General features: G+C 40.7%; 1 protein-coding gene across 10 annotated transcripts in view; it reads right to left on the minus strand.

The window, feature by feature from the left end:
* Window positions 1-19,945, minus strand: part of THRB (thyroid hormone receptor beta) — a 450,111-nt gene that overhangs the window by 125,580 nt on the left and 304,586 nt on the right. The window contains exon 4 of one of the 10 annotated variants that reach the window (XM_069088498.1): window positions 8,832-9,010. The exons of the other annotated variants lie outside the window; for them this stretch is intronic. The gene's annotated coding sequence lies outside the window, so the exon portion shown is untranslated. The remainder of the gene's footprint in view (window positions 1-8,831; window positions 9,011-19,945) is intronic. 10 annotated transcript variants of the gene reach the window in all.

The raw sequence follows: 19,945 nt of genomic DNA on the forward strand, positions 1-19,945 counted from the left end.
CAGTCAAACCATCCTGCCAGCGGTTCAATCTCCCACCTCTGGGTCTTTCCACCATGTCTACTCTTCATTTACTTCTGCCTCTTCCTAGAATCCACAATCAAGACACATTCAGGGATAAGGTCCTACATGAGGCCTTTCCTGATCCTCCCCTATCAAATGTTTCTCCTTGAAATTACCTTTTGTTTTGGGCACACTAAAGTATCTATTTGTCAATGTATATGTTTTATCCCAGTGATACATAAACCCCTTGAGGGCAGAGACTAGATAACTTTTGTTTCTGTATGACTAGTACTTAGTGTATACATATATTTAAATGAAAATATAATAATAGATTCTATAATGTGATTATATATGATGTATAATAATATACACCATATATCACTGGAGCTGTGATTTCATCAATGTAGAGATTTCTGGTAAGGAATTCGCTCTACCTCCCAGTGCCTATGAGTCTCTTCACCTTCTAATCTTAGATTTCTAGGGGCACTGAAAAGGGACATTCCCAGGGTCATAGAGCCAGAACATACAGAAGAGATGCCCGAGGTTGGGCGGGTAAGTGTTGGTGGATTTGGGGGCCTATGGAAACCCAGAAGTTTATTTTACTGATTCTACCCCACCCTTATCCAAACGCTAATGCTTCTTGAAATTACTTTTTATGATTTTTGCATACACTTAGTAGGTATTTTCTTACATGGGGTATGTCCCCAGTACAATGTGTTTTTGATTATTTGTTTAGATTTAATTTTTAAAAGAATGTTTAAGAGATTCTGAATTTAGCAAACACCAAATACAGTGAACATTTCCATATATAGAGAAAAAAAGAAAAAAGAACATTGTGCATGAAATGGTGGTCTCTATTAAATACAGCTTGCTTTCCTTTTTAAATATATAAATAAATTAAAGATATAGCTTTCAAAGCTGTCCTGTCTTTCTGTGATTCTCATCTTCCTTCTGCTATTGTCTATGCATTTAAAAAAGTCCTCAATGACCCACTCTTCTTCTTTCTCTTTTTTCCTTCCTTCCTTCCCTCCCTCTCTCCTTCCCTCCATCCATCCTTCCTTCCTTCCCTCCTCCCTCCCTTCCTTCCCTCTTTCCTTCATTCTTTCTTTCCTTCCTTCCTTCCTTCCTTCCTTCCTTCCTTCCTTCCTTCCTTCCTTCCTTCCTTCCTTCCTTCCTTCCTTCCTTCCTTCCTTCCTTCCTTCCTATCCTTTGCCTTGCTTTGTATCTACAGTTCTTGGCATGCTTGGCACATAGCAGGTACTTTACAAAAACAAGTTGACTGACTGATTATCCTTTGCTGCCCTCCCCCTCCTAAGCCACTACCAAATTAAAAAGAAAAACAAAAAGAAAGCTCTTGTAATCAACATGAATAAAGTAAAAACAACCACCCATATTGTCCATGTCCCCAAATATCTGTCCATTCTGCATCTTGAGTACATCAGCCTGGGGGTGGGGAACACGTTTCATCCTGGGTCCTCTGAAATTGTCATTGGTTATTGGACTGATCAGAGTTCTTTAGGCTTTCAGAACTCCTCTTTTTAATGCTCCCATCTTCGCACACATTCTCATTCCCCAATATGATGTGAGCTCCTTGGGCACAGGTACTGTTGTTTTTCCCCAGCCTTTGGCAGTGCCCAGCACACAGCAGGTGCTTAATAAATGTATTCCTGTCCTCTTTCCCTAAATCATCCTCCTAATGTCCTTAAAGAAAATTGTGCCATGCATAAGGCGTTTGTTCTCAGAACAGAAAAATCAGCCATATATTATTACTCAGATCTTCTGGTGAATCAGTGGTAGTGCAGGAATCGCCTTCAGTGCTGTGGTCTGTGACAGACTCACATGCTCACCCAACCTGTGAAACTCTTGCCCCCTCTTTCTCCAAATCTCCCACTGAAGATCTCTCCAGTGGACTGAATCCTTTGGCTCTTGTACTATTTTAGAAATGCCAGTACAGCTCTTGGGCTGGTCATCTGCTGTCCCTCCATCTCTCTGCATGAGTGGCCTCCCTCTGCTGCCATTCAGACAGAGCACAAGTCCTTGTTGGTAATAGGCTTCAGACCACTCACACCCACCATCCATCTTTCCATTGCCCCCTGGGTGACCTGCAATTGTGATTCATCTAAGACCATGTTCCATGACTCACAGGCAGACAGCATCTTTGGGAGCATGTCAGAATGACAAAGACAAGCTTTTGTTTTTCCAGTGGTAGAGAATTTCAGAATCGAGAGTGCCTCCCAATTGTCCAAATGGGATCTGGACTCAGCTCCCATCCTGTTACCATTTCTGGGGGGAATGTTGGCTGGGGGAGTAGATTCCTGTGTGGGTATGTGGGTCCAGGTGAGCCGGCCTCTGAAATCCCTTCCAACTCTGACATTCTGTGACCCTCTAACTAGATGCCCCAGATTCTCAGAATCCAAATAGAGAAGTATCTCCTATCCATGGTGAGGTTCTCCTGATGGTCTCTGTTCACAGATGACATTATGCTGTCAAGTAACACTGTAAAACAGGGCCCTATCAGTGAAATCCTGAGTTCTTTGATCAAATGATGAAATAAATGCTTAATAAATGTGTTTTTTCCCATTTCCTGTCCTACTTGAAAAGGGTCAGGTAGCCATACACACTAGAAAAAGTGTTGATTTAAAAAGCCCATTATCCAGATTACAACACACCATTGATTGAGCTGTTGGAGCTGTTCCATCACTATGTGGTTGTGGGTGTGTATCTTGTCTCTGATGCTATCATTGTGACTTTGGCCAAGTCACTTTACCTCTGATCCTCAATTTTCTCATTTATAAATGAGAAGTTTGAATTAAACAACCTCTGAGGTCCCTTAGACCAGCAGAGCAGTGATGGATGGAAGGAATAAACATTTATTATAGTGCCTACTATGTGCTGAGTCCTGTGGTACATAGTGCTCTCACTAATATTCTGCTCCAGCTTATATTACAGATGAGGAAACTGAGGCAAAAAGGGTTAAGTGACCTGTCCAAGGTCATACAAGCTAGAAAATGTGTGATACCAGATTTGAAATCAGGAAGATGAATCTTCCTGACTTTAAGCTGGAATTCTATGCACTATGAAGCCACCATTTTAAGGGAAGGAAACTGAAACCCAAAAGACACAATGACTTACCCAAGGACACAGATAGAAAGCTGGGATTTGAACCCAGGTTCTTTGTCAGCAAATCCAGCATCCTTTCCATTATAGCACACTGCATCTATGATACTTGTGAAAACTTTGACCAACATATACCTTCGTGGCTTGTATCTTTGCTGTTAAAAATACAGGGTTAAACAAAGGTATCTTGTAGTTCTACCTTTCCCAGAATCCTGTTTGATTTCAGTATATGTACCAGAGATATGTTACTGAAGAAGAACCATTCAGAATGAATTTCCTTTTACTGATCTAAATGGTTTTTAAAGTTAATTAACAAGAGGAAGGAAGATCTTAGAACTTTTCACCAATCATGTGATATGATCTGCTATAGAAAATAATTTGTGAAAGTCTATATATTCCCTTCTTTATGTGTATGCCAAGGATACCCTCTGGAGCTCATAAGTGTTATAAAATTTTACCGATATAAGTAAGTCAACTAGTCAGAGGTTGCTGATTCTCAGTTGCCTTTTATGGGAGAAGGAAAATAAAAGTACCATTCATGATGTTTGTCATTCTTTTAAAATTCTCTCCTTTTTGAAATAGCCTCAAAATGAATTTTCGTGAGGTTTCAATATGTCATTGCCTTCAGTGAAGATGTCTTCAGTGTGCATTTGGTCAGGTCCTCCTGCCATTTTTGGCTTCTTCTTAAGTGCTGTTACCACCTTCCTTACATAATACCTGGTGACCTGAGGTATTAGTTCAAATTGGGAATTTTTAATATCATTGCTGATGGATCTAGGTCCTTGTGGAAATAATAGCAGGTCTTTTTCACTCACCAATTATTTGTTGTCCTTTCAGTTTTCACCAAATTCTTTTGGGATGTATGCCATAGCTGGGTTTTATGCCGAAATATCTGTAGGGTCATTTCCCCCCTCAAGTCATAATTTTGTTAAGGTAATGGTACTTGCATTCTTCTGTATTCTTCCTCCATAATGTTTTGCAAGTTTATTTATACTCTAAACCGCTTTTTGCCTCTACCATTTTGGAAGAAGATTAAGTATTTGTTGGCTAAAGTAATTTCATCGCTATTCTGGACTTCTAGTTTATGTGACTGTTTTGCATTGGGTTATTTTCTCAAAGAAACGGTGAAAGTTTTTATTTTTGTCCATTTCCCATTTTTGGGGGGAAAGTTTATTTAAATAGGTCAAGTTGGAATTTCTCTGATGACATGGAGTTTTTCTCTTTATCCTTTCTTCTAACTTAATATTGATATTGACTTTATCCCTAATGAGTTGTAATCTGACTGAATGCAGAGAGCTAGACCACAAATGACTCCCATTTTGGTAATTACTCATTTCATATCAGTTAAGATATTATATTCACTTTTGGGTGATATTATTTCATCTTATCCAGGCCCATTGCTTTCTTACTATATATCTTTTATTTCAGTGACTTAGGAAACACATTTTTAAGTCTATAGAAAATGTACATTTTATCCCCTTTGAAGAAATGAAATTTAGAGAAAGTAATCAATAAATAAGCCAATTAACAAGCACTCATTGTCTACTATCTGTTAGGTATGGAGGACAAGAATATGAAAATGAATAATCTATACTCATGGAAGGAAATCAGAGATTTGAAGAGGTAAGTGATTCAAGGTCATATGAGAAATCAGAATAAAAAGAACAGAATTTTAGAGATGGAAGAGAAATCAGTGCTCAAAGTCAATACCACGTACTCTACTATCAAAAATTCAGTTTAATATTTACTAACTGAACTGAAGCAAGGACCTTGAGTTAGCTTAAAAAGTTTAATAAACATTTCTTTAAATTAATCAGATTGTGAGGCTTTCTCTGTTTCCTCACCCACATATTCAAAGATTTGGAAGAAATGAGCTGTGAGATCACTTCAACTGAGAGTTGGATTCTATGGAGTCTCTCTCAGTTTTTTCAAAGTGCCTTAAAGCCCACTCACAAAATATGCAGCTAGACACAGAAACAGAAGAGATTAAGAAAAGATGGCAAAAACACACAAAAGAACTATACAAGAAAGATCTTCACACCTCCAATAGCCATAATGGTGTGATTACTGACCAGAGTAAGTCTAGAGAATGAAGTCAAGTGGGTCTTAGGAAGTATTATTTTTTTAAAATAGTATTTTATTTTTTCCTATTACAAGGAAAAATTTTTAAACATTCATTTAAAAAAATTTGAGTTCTAAATTTTCTTCCTTTCTCCCTCACTTCCCTTGTCCCTAAGATGGTAAGTAATTTGGTACATGTGTTATATGTGCAATCATGTAAAACACATTTCCATATTAGTCATGTCTGTGAAAGGAGAAACAGACCAGAAGAAAAAGACCACAAAAAGTAAAAAATAGTATGCTTCAGTCTGAATTCAGTCTTCATCAGTTCTCTCTTGGGATACAGAGAGCATTTTTCTTCATGAGTCCCTTGAATTGTCTTGGATCTCTGTATTGCTGAGAAATACTATGTTGTTCACACTTGATCACCATATAATATTGATGTTTCTGCATACAATGTTCTCCTCACTTCATTTTGCATAGTTCACACGAGTCTTTCCAGGTTTTTCTTAGGAAGCACTGCCATAAATAGGGCTAGCAGAGGTGACAGAATTCCAGCTGAGCTATTTAAAACCCTAAATGATGATGTTAAAGTGCTGTGCTCAATATGTCAATAAATTTGGAAAACTCAGCAGTGGCCACCATATTGGAAAAGATCAGCTTATGTCCTAATCACAAAGAAGGTAATTGCCAAAGAATGTTCAAATTATCAAACAATTTAGCTCATCTCACATGCCAGCAAGTTTATGTTTAAGATTCTGCAAGTCGGGCTTCAGCAATATGTAAGCTGAGAATTACCAGAAGACCAGGCTGGTTTCCAAAGAGGCAGAGGAACTAGAGACCAAATTGCCAACATTTGCTGGATTATGGAGAAAGCAAGGAAATTTCAGAAAAAAAACATCTACTTGTGCTTCATCGACTACACCAAAGCCTTTGACTTTAATTAATTCAATTGAATTAAAGGTACCAGGAGAAATATCAACAATCTCAGATATGCAGATAATACCACTCTGATGACAGAAAGTGAAAAATTAAGAAGCCTCTTTTTGAGGGTTAAAGAAGAAAGTATAAAAACTGGCTTGAGACTTAACATAAAAAAAACTAAGTTCATGTTAACTGTCCCATCACTTCCTGGCAAATAGAGGGAAAAGAAATGGAAGCATTGTCAGATTTTATGTTCTTGGGTTCTAAGACCACTGTAGAACAGTGACTGTGGTCACAAAATTAAAAGATGCTTTCTCCTTGGAAGGAAAGCTATGATAAATTTAAACAGCATACTAAAAAGTAGAGACATCACCTTGCTGACGAAGGGCCACACCGTCAAAGCTGTTTTTTTTTCTCTATTGGCAATGTATGGATGTCAGAGTTGAACTATAAGGAAAGCTGAATGCTGCAGAATGAACACTTTTGAATTGTGGTGCTGGAGAAGACGTTTGAGAGTTCCTTCAATGGCAAGGAGATCAAATCAGTCAATACTTAAAGAAATTAATTCAGACTATTCACTGGAAGGTCAAGTACTAAAGCTGAAGCTTAAATACTTTGGCCACATAATGAAAAGATGGCACTCATTGGAAAAGACCCTGATGTTGGGAAAGATTGAAGGCAAAAGGAGCAGGGGATAGCAAAGGATGAGATGGAGAGAGGGTGTCATGGAAACAAAGAAGATGAATATGGACAGACTTCAAGAGTTGGTGGAGGACAGAAGGGCCTGGCACACTATCGTCCATGAGGTCACAAAGAGTCAATTATGACTGAATGATTCAACAACAATAACAACAAAAATTCTATATCCAGTCCCTCCTTGATTTGGGAAAGAGAAGAGCAGTCCTGTATTTCACTGTTGGTATTAATGGGATCAGAGATTTTAGAAGGGGAAGGGTCCTAGAGGTCATCTTGTCCAGCTCCCTACTTTATGAATATGAAAACTGAGGCCCAGACAAATGAAGTGGCTTGTCACGCACCTAATATAGAGCAGAGCTGACAGAGGAAACATAGAAATACCTGGACTTTCTAGAATGGTCAGTTTGACAACTAAGTGGGGGATGGTTTGAAGTAGGTAGAGACTTGAGATAAGAGACCTAACAGCAAGTTATTGTGATAGTCCAGGGACAGTGTGGTAAGGGTGGTGGTGATGTTGGAGAAGAGAAGGGGACACATGGGAGATATTTCTGCACCTTTCTATTTTCAGTACTATTTAGCACATACTTATCACATGCTTACTGTTCAAAGTGTAGTGCTAGGGGTTGGGGATATAAAAATAAAAAAAATAATAGAAAATCATCAAATCTCAGAGCAGGGAAGAGTCTTAATGGCCATCTAGTCCTAACTCAGATAGTCCCTGTTTATAAAGCCCTGTGAATAAGGCACATCCTATATTGTGTGACCCTGGTCAAGTCACTCAAACTCTCATTGCCCCCAGAAACTCTTAGTTCAAAAGAACAAGCCTGTTCTGGACCTCAGAAATCATCCAATCCAACCTTTTCATTTATAGATGAGGAAACTGAGGCCTAAGGTTAAATGAATTGTCCAAGGTCTCACAATGGATTTGAACCCAGGTTTTCTGATTCTACCATACAGGGGATATAATGCAAGGGAAAGTGCTGGATTTTACTCCATGAAACAATGTTATAATTCTGTCTCTGCCTCTTACTGTCTGACCTTGGGCAAGTCACCAAACAACTCTAGGTCTTGGTTTCCTCAACGTTAAATGAGGGAGTTGAACCTGATGACTTTGAAGGTCCTGTCCAGCTTAGATCTATGATGAACCTATAATTATTGCTTTTTTGGTGGTGACATTCTCATTTTTATTACATTGATAAAACCTAGCCATGAACACTGAATATTCTGCCAGATATTTAGGTTTGAACCAAGGATTCTATGACTAGAAGTCACAAAGCAGGTGCTGAACTACTTTGGCAGAGGGAGTTTCTTCACTGGGAGTTCCCTATGCCAAAGAAATCCCGGATCCAATCTGGGAAAAACCTTTTTCTCTTTGCACATCTCTATCAACTGTGTGTCCACCGGGGCCTGGGCTCCCTTTCAACCTTGTATCCTTTGGCTTCCATCTTGCCAGGCCCTGCTAACATGCAGGGGTTTCATATGGTTTATCTTTTCCATCAGCTGTTTTGTGGGCAGCAGTAGGGGACATCGAGCAGAAAAGTCCTTTAGAAACCGAGTCCCTCGATTTCATTTGGAAAAGAAGCCTCTTAGCTCTTTTTATAGCACCTGGTATCCACCTACCTAGAGGAGAACTGTGGTACCTTCAGAGTGTAGGTGGCAGATTTAGTGCTGAGCAAAATGGGAACCAGGGAGAATTTATTGTCGCTGGCTCCCATCTTTGTTTCTCTCACTCTCCCTCCTCCACCTTCTCCTCCAGGTGCATTTGTGCTTTACTTCTGTTCTGACTTCCTGCTTCCAGGCTGTATGGTAAAGAATTCATTAAAAGCCCCTACTATGTGCTGGGCACTGGGGATATACGCAAGCAAGACAGTCTCTGTCCTCAAGGAGCTTATATTCTAATAGCAAAGGCAATATATAAAAGGGACCCGGGGGTGGTGGTGGAAGGATGGCATGAGAATGGCTTCATGGTTTGGAAACAGTCAGATATTGATGTGGGAGCCTAGTCCTGGGCAAGATGAGGTGATACAGCTTACCTGGCTGAGCCCAGGGTGGTCCTAGGGCCATCCATGTGTTGGAAAGGAGATGAGAAAACAGCTTGAGCCAAAGTGTGCAGTGTGTTCACTCAGCACCAGCCAGGTCTCAGGGGACTTGAATCTGCCACTCACTAGCAGTGGGCAAGTCACTTAAACTTTCTGAGTCTCAGTTTCCTTAGCTGAAAAGAGTGAATAATAATACATCTACCTCAAAGGATAGCTGAGAAGATCCAATAAAATACTGTAGATGAAAACAGAGCTACTGAAGTTATAAAGTTCTACATGGATAGGAAGGTATTATTTTTGGTGAGTGTGCTAGGATTCTCCCTAGGATGTGGGGGATTGGGGTCACCAGCATGGGCTCTAAACTTAGAGAGCTCCTCCCCCCATCGCTCCCTTCTTTAACCATCACCCCTAAGTGACCAGGCAAAGACTGCCTCTCTCATTTATTAGCTGTAGGGCTCTGAGTGAGACTCAGACTTTACTGAGACTCATTTTCTTTGTCTACTAAATGGGGATGGTAATTCTCGGAACAGCTGAGAGCAGGGTTGTTGTGAAGTTCTGCGTTATCACCTTCCTTGTCCTCCTCCTCAACCTCATGGACCCCTCATGCTGCCCGCAGCCCCGTAACCCTAATTTTAGGATTTTAAATATTTATTTATTTTATCCAAATAATTCATTAAATATTTTTAATATGCATTACATATTTATTTTATTTAATTTAATTAATCAAATTTAAATCTTTATCAAATATTTGTTTATAAAAATTTATGATTTTAAATAAAAGGATTTTCATTTTAATCTGATTTCACCCTTACATAAAATAAAGAAATGACTGAGGGGCATGTACAAAGTATGATCCCCCCCCCAGGCCCTGATTCTTAAGGAATGGTCCTGGCTATCCTTCCCACGAATATTTTCATCTTAATTCTTTAATTCAAAGGAATGACTCTCTTATGGTAGAATTTCAGACAGCAGAGGTGTGGTAGTAAGTTGGAAACATTTTTCAGGCATAGGTGACTTACAGATGTCCTTCAAACCAGATACAGGTAGGGAGCCCCCTCCTCTATCCTGGTTATTTATGGCCGTTCACTTGTTTTTCAGTTTTGCCCAATTCTTAATGACTTAATGACTTTCTTGGCACGGATACTGGAGTGGTTTGCCATTTCATTCTCTGACTCATTTTACAGATGAGGAAACTGAGACAAACGGGCATAAGGGACTTGTCCAGGGTCACACAGCTAGTAAGACCAGATTTGAACTCACAAAGATGAGTCTTCCTGACTCATCAGTGCTCTATGAATTATGGCACCACCTTCAGTTAGGGGCAGCTCTAAAGGGCAGCTTAATGCCCCTCCTCTACTATATAGAAAAGGAAAAAAAAGTCCAAAGATTATGTCCATTCTTCCCTGGTATGAAGTGAGATTTGGGATGCCATACAGCATAAATCCAGTAACTTCTGAATGACAGAGCAGTAATTTTCATGTAAAGGTTTCAGCAACCACCTGCATCCCCTTTGCATTTAAGTGAGGGTAGTGATATGGGAAGAGGTAATGGCTCTTGGTTGGACTTAGAATTCAATTTACTATGTTCAATTTTTCTGCCTGATAAAATAACTTGAATAAAACCCTACAATGTGACTGCTGGAAGGGGCCTTGGAGATCATCTGGTCCAATACATTTCTTCTTCCTCCTTCATTTTACAGATGGGGAAACTGAGGGCTACAGAGGTTCGGTCATTTGCTCAGTCACTTGGTTGGTAAGTAGCAAAGTCGATCTAAACCTAGATTTTTCTCTCCTAATATATCATGTGTCCTTTGAGGGTATATTTCATTTTTGGCTTTGTATTCTTATTACCTAGCACAGTGCCTGCTGGGTGCTGAGTTGATGCTTGTAGACATGTAGTAGGTACTCAATAAATGCCTGTACATTGATTGAGTCGGACTCCCTACCTCAGGCTGCTTGCTTCTCTGTTATTATTATTTTTTTTGGAGGGGCAATTGGGGTTAAATGACTTGCCTAAGGCCACACAGCTAGTAAGTGTTAAGTGTCTGAGGCCAGATTTGAGCTCAGGTCCTCCTGACTCCAGGGCTGGTACTCTATTCACTGCACCACCTATCCGCCCCCTTCTCTGTTATTATTAACCTTCCTAGAGGCAGGTAGAGAACACAACAGATAGAGCCCTGGGCCTAGGGTTAGTAAGACCTTGAGTTCAAATCCCACCTCAGACACTTCCTAGCCATGTGACCCTGGACCAGTCACTTAACCTCTGTCTGCCTCAGTTTTCTCATTGTAAAATGGGGAAAAAAACAGCACCCACCTCCCAGGTTGTTGTGAGGATCAAAGAAGGTAATATTTGTAAAACACTTAGCACATTGCCTACACATAGTAGGTACTCTATACGTGCTTATTCCTTTCCTTTCCCTTCCCCTCCTGTGAAATCCCATAGCTAGAATGCCCAGTTCATGTCTCTCTCTGAAGGGCCCATACCTATTTCCTTCTTCTTTTTTTTAACATATCTCCATATCAACCATTTAAAAACTACCTGCATATATAATTTGAGGGTCATCCTGGTTAAAGCAAGAGAATGCCACTTTTATTTTTTCAGAATGTCTCCAAATACTGAAAGAATCATCTAGGGAGAGGGAAGGAATGGAAAAAAATTTGCCCAGGGAATCTTAAGAGGGTTGGACTGGATGGCTCCTCGGGGCCCCTTTCATCTCTGAGATGTGATTCTGAAATCACTGAATAATCCATTGGCCAGCCTGCTCTGTTTACGCATCTCATGCCTCCTTCCTTCATCATTATCCGTAGCCACCCTGTGGTCTGAACACATGCGGGTACAGGACTTTCCCTGGTAAACAGGGCTCCTGATTCACTGTACCTTAGATCCACCAGAAGGACCAGAGCATCACACCCAAACCAAACAGGTAACCCAACAGACCTCAAGCTTGATTCTGCCTCTGCTGACATCTTGTGGGATGTGGTGGTACTTTCCCTTTTGTCAACACAATGGCTACCGAAAAGAACGGAAGGAGGGGAAACAAAAACAAATTCATCATATCTAGGGAATTAAGACACTTCTTAAAAAAAAAAAAAGAGAGGAGGGCATCACTGCAGAACAGCCAAATGCCCAGATTCATGGCTGTGGTTAGGTGACTCACGGAAAACAAATGATCATTTAAAAATAAGACACTCAGGACTTGGTGATTTATTACTGTTCAAAGGAAGTCTGAGAATAAAAGGAAAAGGGATTCAGTTTTCTTTTTCTTTCTTTCTCGGGGTGGGTGGAGGCACTTTGGTTTTCAGAAATAATTTGCTATTTGACCAAGAGGTATGAGGGAGGCAACCTCTAGAAGTCTGAGCCAAGTCTGACTCACTCTAAAATCTGGGGAAATCTTTGCTTCCCCCAAGACATAAAACAGGATTAGAATAAGTGGTAATCCAGTTTTGACAAATTCATTGATCTCTTGGGGCACTGTGGTGATTACTTTAGCAGTGAATGTTGATAAAATTGTTTGAAGATGAAGAAATAACGGTATTAAATAGAGAATGCCGGTTTCCAAGTTTGGCTCATTTGACGTAATCGTCCCAGATTGACACTTCCCCCTTTGCTACCTCTGTCTGTTAGTCAATCAATCAGCAATTATTTTAGTAACTGCTACATGCCAGGCTCTGGGCTAGGTGTTTGACTCTGCTTTCCACTCAATGGTCAGTCTTTTCAGATTCTGCCTTAAAACAATCTTTGAATTTGGAGTCATATAAAAAGTCATATTCTTTGACCCAGAGATCCTGCTGCTGTACATAGACCCCAAAGAGGGCAACGCCAAAGAGAGAGGTCTCCTCTATGGAGAGGGGGGGCTAGAGTCAGTTCAAATGGGAGATGATTGTTAAATTTCAATGTATTTATACCTTGGAAATTGGCAAACACTACAAATCAGGGCTTGATTTATTGTGTTATTGATTTTCTAGACTTGAGAGAAGGATAACAAAATGGTCACAATGCAAATTGAACTTAAAAGCATGCTGTGCATACGGTTTCCTTCCAGAAAGCCAGTTGTTAAACATTTGCCAGAATGTCTCTGCCTATATAAACTGAAATATTCAGAATAGTCCTTTTGGGAGTAGGAAGAACTGAAAACCAAACACATGTCCAGCAATTGGGAGAATAATTGAACAAACTGTGATATAGGAATGTAAAGAAGGGGTGAGTCCCTAATCACATAGTCAATACACATCTGAGCGGGGATTTGCCCTTGGGTCTCCTGGATTTAAGATTAGAGCTCTTTTTCCTCTACCAAGTTGCTGTTTTTGGAAGAGATGGGCAGTAGGGGTAGCTGAGACCTTTATCTTACTCATGAGGAAACTAATTTCGCATGAGGAAGAGGGAGTCAATGGAAGTCAAAGTCTACTTTGACCTCTGACTGCCTCTTGCACCAAGAATAGATAACTGAATCTTTCTGTTTTAGGCCTGGGTAATGGCTTCCAATTGGTTTTGCACTTGTCTAGCTTTTACTCATTAGGGCTGCCTTAGGAGATAATGGGTATTTCCTCATTGGAGTTCTTCAAACAATGGGTGGATGGTCATCTACTCACCGAGTATAGGGTGAGGGGGTTATTTCTCAGCTACAGGTTGGCTGAGATGGTCTCCAAGGGTCCGCCCAACTCAGACATTCTGTGGGATTATCATAGGATCATGTGTATCCAGACCAATGCCTTTGTACAGATTCCACCAAAATTCAAACCCAAGGTCATATAGGTAGGAAATTACAAAGTTAAGAGTTAACCATAGGGGCGGCTAGGTGGTGCAGTGAGTAAAGCACCGGCCCTGGAGTCAGGAGGACCTGAGTTCCATTCCGGCCTCAGACACTTAACACCCACACACCCACACACACACACACACACACAACTAGCCATGTAACCTTGGGCAAGTTACTTAACCCCAATTGCCCTCCAAAAGGCAAAACAAAGAGTTAACACTAAGTCTTTTAGCTTCACTGTCAGTGTTCTCTCCATTGCACCACACTTCCTGATCCCTGAGCCAGATTCTTCCAGTGTCTTAGCAGTAAATTGGGCTCCTTTGTTAGTGGGCCAACAACATTGCTGAGTCTTTGCAATATTTAGGGAACAGGGAAGATTACAAGGAAGGAAGACAAACTAGTCCATTCCTTCCCAGTTAGCTACATGTTAACTAAAGACAGTGACAAATAAACATGGCATGTGTTAGATACCATCGGCAGATGGAGGGATTACAACAGTATCCAACATAGGCACTGGGAGAAGCTAATAATGTTGGCAAAGTTCTCTGAGTTAAAGTTGTCCAAGAGTGCGATGGCTGTGTTGGGAGGGAGGGAGTTCCCCTTCATTGGAGATCGTCTGGCAAAGGTCAGATGGCTATTTGTTGGGTAGCATATAAAGGGGATTCTTGTCAAGGTACCAGATTTCACCTTGCCAACCTCTGAGGTAGCTTTCATTTCCAAAATTCTGTTATTCTATAAGGAAAACCTTGGCAGGTCATGGGCTCTCATTCCCTTGAGGTGGGGAGTGGTCTCAACAAGTGGAAACTGGATCAGCATCAGTCAGGGGTGTCTTAGAAGGACATCAAGTTCAGGTACTTGTTGGGTTCCTTCTGACTTTGGGGTCCTATGATTTATCCAGCTGGCTGTTTGAAACATTCTTGTTTTTAGAGGATAACATACTTGGGAGTCAGGAAGACTTGAGTTCAAATCTCGCCTCAGATACTTCCTATCTATGGGATGCTGGTCAAGTCACTTAAACTCTGTGCCTCAGTTTTCTCATTTGTAAAAGGAAAGAATTGGACTGGATGGTCTCCAAAGCCCCTTCTAGCCCTAGATCTATGATCTAAAAGCTCTATGATAATTCACTTAATAGTAGACTCTTTGACAGGGCTTCCTATATCTTCACCAAAGTCATTGATAAAAACTTTAAATAGGACAGGGCCACATATAGGCAAAACTAGAGTTCTGCATCATAGACTAGAGACTTCCCTCTAGGCTGTTGTCTGTTCATTAACCAACAATCTGGTGACAATGTTCTACCCCATGCCATGATTTTTATAGATAAGCAACAGTGTTCTTTTGATCACTTTTACAAATTGGTACATCCCAGTATCCTGGGATGTAATTTGTTTAGGTCTGCAAGCCTGAACTAATTTGTAGCAACCAGATGCTGTCTTTTCATCTTTTTACCTACACTAGGCTTCAATTTTCCCTTACAGTCCTTTAGCCAAGTTTGTTTTACCTCTTTTAATCATGATAAATAGTTTAAACCAAAATTAAGATTTAGAAAGGACATCTGTAGCTATCTAAGCCACTTCACTCAGATGTCACAGATGACAGAGACAAGGGAATAGCTGGACAGCACCGGACAGCTCCGGACAGCACTTGGGTACTGACACCTGGCAAGTCTCAAAAACAACTTCACACTCAACTCATCTGGTCATTAACTTCTTAGCAGGATGGCTCTTTTGACACAAGGCAAGGTGTGACCCTGATGCCTCAGCACTCTTGTCAAAGAGATCTTAGAGACAGGAGCTCCTCCCTATGCACCAGCTTGTCTCCACTGGGACTGCCTTGGTGTGCTTGTTCATGGTTCTTCTCACCTGGTTCTTCCTGTTCCCCCACTCCTCCTGGGTTTTGTCTCCATGTCTCAGTATCCTGCCTCTTCTGACTTGGCCCATGTGTACCTGACTGCTCATTAACCCCTTGTAATGTGACCTCTAAGGTCCCTCTGTGTGTGCATTTACCCCTATGACCTTCCCTCCATCTCTGCATGTACTTTTTGGAAAAAAATCTCAGCTCATCAGGGATCTTCCAGGGCTGGGTTTTTAAAGGCTTTCATCTTTTCTTTATTATTAGGATAATTTGTAATCATATAGCAAGAACTTTTCTATTCTCTTTTCTTTTTAGATCATCCCATCCCATCTATTTGAGTAATCAGATGACCTTATTTAAAACCATTGCATTTAAGATTACTAAGAGGCAGCATTATTGAGTGTTAGACTTGAAGTTAGGTGAGATGTAGGCTTGATTTCTGCCTCTTCCTCTTCCTAGTTGTGTGATCCTGGGACAGTCAGCTCACCTAACTGAGCCTCAGTTTCCTCATATGTAAAATGGTGATGATAATGCTTGTAGCCTGCTGCGAGAATCAAATGACATAACATATACAGTACTCTACATACCTTACAGCAACATAGGGCAGTTACTATTATGATCAATATTATTTGTTTGGCTCTATGATTCCATTGGCATAGGGAGTTTCTGGTGAGATCTATCAATGCAGATCAATACTTACTCTGCAACCTAGTCGTAGAAAGTGGGGGACAGAGAAGTCAAGTGACTTAGCCAGGGTCATACAGCTATGTCATATGACATACACACATGTCAGAAGTGGGCCTTGAACCCAGGCATTTCTGATTCTAAGTTCATATGCCTCTTACCTTTTTAAAAATTAGTTTTCAAAGAAATACATGCAGATGCGACTGTAATTAATAAATTACAAATCAATTAAAAAGTTACTGAATTCACAATAGCTTTTGTTATTGTGTATTTTTTCCATCTGCTACTCTCATTTTATGGGTCAGAATGTTTTTTTTTTACTTTAATAGAGGGTCCCTATCCTGGAAATGTTTGGGAGTCTCTGGAATGGGTGATCTCTGAGGTCCCTTCCTGCTGAGATTTTGTGCATATTCCCAGACTAAACACAGGAGTATACCTAAAACCCTCTTGAGAGGTTTATTTTTCTTATTTTTAAGGCACTTCAAAGAGGGAAATTCTCACTTTCTTGGCTCTGTCCCATGCCAATGTTTAGACACCATCACAGTCAGGTAAAATAGTTCGTTCTATTTCAGCTAAGTTCTTCCTGTGACAGTTTCATCTCATTTCCTCTTGTTTCATGTAGAAGGGAAATAGCACACAGACATTCAATTCGGTCTGAGAGGGACATAATCATAGCCCTAGGCTGCAAGCTTCTCTTCTAGGTTCTGAATTGGGAGCTGACAACCTAGGGCACACATTCCCCTGGTGGCCTCCTCCCAAAGTGCTGATTTTGCAGCAATGATCTTAATTCATTGGGCCATTGATCAGACGCCCACAGCCTTCCATTGATGTGTTAAACAGAGGCAGCCCAGAGATTCTGACAGACAGCGCCAGATGTGGCTCCAGGCAAAATTGTGAAATGAATAAGTCTCTCTTTGGTACCTTCCTCCTCCTCCTAGCTTAGCTCCTCATCCCTCCCACCCACCAGCACCTCATCCTTCCTCTTCTCTCCAGGATCCTATTTGTTCCCAGCTGGTTGTCTTTTAATTCCTACTGAGGTATTAGCTACTAATTATATATTAGCAAATATATATGACATTACTATTATAATAATATTATCTATTGTTAGCAAATATATATTATACATAATACATAATTATATATAATATAAACATGCAATATATAATTATATATCAACAAATTGTCTATTATATATATATAATATAATATATCAGCATAAATGTATCATATATGTGATTAGCAAGGAAGGCTTGACCTTTTCATCATGGCAACATAGATCTAGATCAGGAAGGTCCACTGAGGCCATTGAGTCTGACACCCTCATTTTATTGATGAGGAAACCAAGGCAGAGAGATGTTAAGTGAATTGCCCAAGATCACACTACTAGGAAGTGTCTGAGGTAGGATTTGAACCCAGGTTATCCTGACTCTAGACCCAGTTATCCAAGTTATCCAAGAAACCATACTGCCTCTTCTCTCCCACCAGAACTGGCATTTGCAGTGGTAAAATGGTTGAATGCTCAAAAGTGACTTGCACAAAAGAGGATGTAGGAACAATGTGAAATGACAGGTGGATCTTTGACTATGTGTAGGGCTGGTTCTGGGCATGGCTGATGGGGGAACAGAAGGAAACTTCGAGAGGATGTGTTGGTATAAGTGGGCAGCCTGTCCTGCTAAGGTAGTAGCCTCTATACCTTCCCTCTCAGCATCTCTGCCTTCTGATGCTTGGCCCTTGGTGAAGAATTTCCTTAGGAGGACTCTGACCCAGGCTCAGCTGCTGGGCTCCTCTTGGCTGGTCTGACTCCAACATAACAGATTTCTTGTGAAGCAAAACCTACCCTCCCTGCCCTCTGTGCTTCCTGCAAGTCAGCACTTAAGAGGGAAATGAATGAATGAGTCTTTCTCATGGCCCTTCTGAAAGGGCCATGCTTGAGATCATCCCAGTTCCTTAGCTATTGGACCATTTCCTCATGTAAACAGAATCAGATATTTATATTTACATTGTCGATTAATATAATCCACATATACATAGAATCCATGTAGATTCTAGATTAGAGTCCATGGAGTTCAACCCCCTCATTTTATAGATGAGGAGAATGAGGCCAAAGAAGTCATTGAACTTGCCTGAGGACATACAAGCAGTAAGTGGCAAAGCTGATGATTTGAACCTAACTCCTCTGACTCTGCCAAGGTGACCCTGTGAATAGAGTACCAGCCCTGGAGTCAGGAAGACCTGAGTTCAAATTTGACCTCATACACTTACCAGCTGTGTGACCCTGAGCAAATCACTTAACCCTTTTTGCCTCAGTTTCCTCATCTGTAAAATGAGATGGAGAAGGAAATGGCAAACCATTCCACTATCTTTGCCAAGAAAAACCCAAATAGGCTCATGAAGAGTCCGACCTGACTAAAATGACTGAACATCAACCTCTGAGTAGTCTTTCCATCATCTGACACTGCCCTCTTCAATGCACAAAGGCTTTCTGTAAATCCTGCCCAAGGTTGTCACATTCCCCCCAAATTCTGTAGTTCTGAAATAAAATGTGCTTCCTCTTCCCAACACCTGTCCCTTCAGGATTCTTCCATTCTCCACCCCTGTTTCTATATACCGGCATCACAATTGCTTTGCAAACAATAAAGCAAGATTGCTAATCCATGCTCAGCGTCCAGGATCTTTTTATGCTGTATTGGTACATTTCCAGAACAATAATATTCTTTTCATTCAACTGAATTAGAAATCCTAACAGATAAGGTATGCAAAGGAAGGATTTTTCTTCTGCATATTAAAAATCCCACACAAACAGCCCTCTCTAAAACATTAGACCAAATTCACTTCATTACAATTCCATTCAGCAAGTATTTATTAAATGCCCACTAGCCTCTCCCTATTCCAATTCATTCACACAGCTGCAAAGTGGGATTTTCCTAAAGCATGTTCCTTTTACCCCCCCCCCACCCCTTCCTTTCCCCTAATTGGGAAGAAGTCAACCAGGTTCCCATCTTCAATGTTATCCTCAACTCTCTCTCTCATCACAAACCCCCTCCCCCATGTCTAATCAGCTGTCAAGTTTTTCCATTTCTACCTTCAAACATCTCTCTTATATACCCTTTTCTCTCCTTTGACACCACCACCAGTTTGGCACAGGCCCTTCTCACTTCACAGGGAAGAGCTTGCTGGTTGCTATCCCTGCCCACTCCAAACCATACTTCATGCAGCTGTTAAAATGATCACCCCAAAGCTCAGGTCTCACCATGTTACCTCCCTATTTCCTCTTTTTTTTTTTTTAGAATCTTTCATAATATGGACCCTTCCTACCTTTCCAGTCTTCTCTCCCATCACTGTCTCTGATCCATTGACATATAATTCTGTTCCTCATACAAGATATCCCCTCTCCCAATTCTGAGCATTTTCACTGGCTGTCTCCCATGCCTGGAATGCCTTCCCTCATCTCCACCCCCCTAGCTTCTTTTTGTTGTGGTTCAGTGATTTTTAGTCGTGTCCTATTCTTCGTGATCCCATATGGAGTTTTCTTGGCAAAGATACTGGAGTAGCTTGCCATTTCCTTCTTCAGTTCATTTTACAGATGAGGAAACTGAGGCAAACAAGGTTAAGTGATTTGCCCAGCGTCACATAGTTAGTAAATGTCTGAGGCTGAATTTGAACTCAGGTCTTCCTGATTCCAGGTCCAGTGCTCTATCCATTGGGCAACTTAGTTTCTTTGCCTTCCTTCAAGTCTCAGGTATAATCTCCCATTCTACAAGGAGCCTTTCCTAGCCCTCTTTAATCTTAGTGCTTTCTCTCTGAGAGTACTCCCAAT

Source organism: Petaurus breviceps, unplaced genomic scaffold (genome assembly GCF_028583685.1).
Source record: "Petaurus breviceps papuanus isolate PSGF00001 unplaced genomic scaffold, PetGlider_PUasm1.0 185, whole genome shotgun sequence".
NCBI classification, from domain to species: domain Eukaryota; kingdom Metazoa; phylum Chordata; class Mammalia; order Diprotodontia; family Petauridae; genus Petaurus; species Petaurus breviceps.